A 1849-nucleotide genomic window follows, 5' to 3' on the forward strand; every position below is an offset into this window, starting at 1 on the left:
CCGGAGCCCAGTAAGTCGAGGCTGTGGTGGCCGGGAGTGGCCACTGTACTCCAGTCTGGGCGACAGTGTGAGACTCTGACTCAAAAAAAAAAAAAATTTCCTTATCTGATTTAAAACAAAAAGAAAAAAAAGAGAAGAGACAAATGGGGAAGCTCTCTTGATATTCTTGTCTAGATTTTGGATATTGTCATGTAAATGCTGTGCTATTTGGATCTGCAGTAGCAGTCTTGCAACCTTCAGGGAAGAGGTTGTCAAGGAGGGTGGCTGAGGGGAGAGATGGTCAGGCCCTGGATGACAACTTGAGTCACTGAGTCAATCCAAATACCATTCTGTTAACTTCCTGTTAAGCCAGGTATAAAACTTCAGTGGTTCAAGTCACTTTCAGTTAGGAAGACTCAATTACAGCCAAAAACATCCTAGTTGACACAGAATATTTTTTTACATGTGAGGAGAGACACACCTGGATGGCCTTAGAGATCAATTTCATCTCCCCAGACTACTAACTCAGCATGTCTGCATCAGCTGAATGGGAGAACTGGCTGGTGTTATCAGCCACTGACTTCCAGGGACCCCCCCTTTCTAACAAGGCCACTTTTTTTTTTTTTTTGAGTCAGAGTCTCACTCTCAACCAGGCTGGAGTGCAGTAGCATGCTCATGGCCACCTCATCCTTGACCTGCTGGGCTCAGGTGATCCTTCCACCTCAGCCTTCCAAGTAGCTGGAACTACAGGCACATGCCACCATGCCCAGATTATTTTTTGAATTATTGTAGAGATGAGGTCTCACCAAGTTGCTCAGGGGAACATGTGGGCTCAGGCAATCAGGATTGCCTCTTGCCTTGGCCTCCCAAAGTGTGGGATTACAGGCTTGAGCCACCATGCCCAGCCAATGCCACTCCTATAGATGAGCTACCAATGTGACATAGTCACATAGCTGTTTCTTCCCTCTGCCCACCCTACTTTTAAGTTCCTTTTTCTATCATTCAAGCCAGCAAATATGTTCCTGCCCCATTTCAACACTGCTGAAACAGGGCCCTTTTCTTCTGGGACCCTGGCCACAGTGTAGTGGGGCAATGAGAGCCCCGGGATTGCCTGGGCCCTGCTTCTCTGCTTGTACATTTCCCCCTATTATATCCTATTTTATATCTGCACTGCTGGGCAGGGCTAGTGGTGAGCTTCCCATAACCTCTTTGCATGACAAAGTGTTATGCAAAGAGGAAACCCTGAGATAGGGACAACAAAGTAGACATAAACTAGAACCGACCAATGTCAATATCTACTGACTGCCACTGGCTCTGTTGTCTCAACCAGACATGCCCCTCAGGATCCTCGAATGTACCCAGGTGTGAGAGGTGGAGGAGGGGAGAGGTCTGCAGCTTCAGCGGTGCCCTCTACTCCAGGAGTCCTCCCCAGGGATTCACTTTCCATGGCCCTTCGCCCACCATGCTCATATCAAGAAATTATCAGTGTTTCCCACCTCCCCAAAGAATGAGCCTTTAAAAACCTCTATCAATCACATCACGTCAAACTCTGTACCACACTCAGTATGTGTTCGCTCCTGCCTTCCTCTCTGCACCTGCTTACAATGATGGGTCACAGCCTGTGGCATTCCGGGTATTCAGGGCCATACCTCCTGGGATTTATTGAAAACCCACATAGAACTCCTTCCACAGGATCTCGGAGGAGGGAGAAGCTGAACTTGAGGACTTCAGCCATATGGGCACACCTAAGACCCTCCCAAACACCGAGTTTTGAGAATGCCAAGCCGGGCTCGGCGGCTCAGCCTGTAATCCCACACCTTGGGAGGCCAAGGTGAGTGGATTGCCTGAGCCCGCGGGTTCGAGACCCACC

The sequence above is a fragment of the Carlito syrichta genome, unplaced genomic scaffold (assembly GCF_000164805.1).
Source record: "Carlito syrichta isolate Samal-C Ts95f unplaced genomic scaffold, Tarsius_syrichta-2.0.1 Scaffold117767, whole genome shotgun sequence".
Lineage (NCBI taxonomy): Eukaryota > Metazoa > Chordata > Mammalia > Primates > Tarsiidae > Carlito > Carlito syrichta.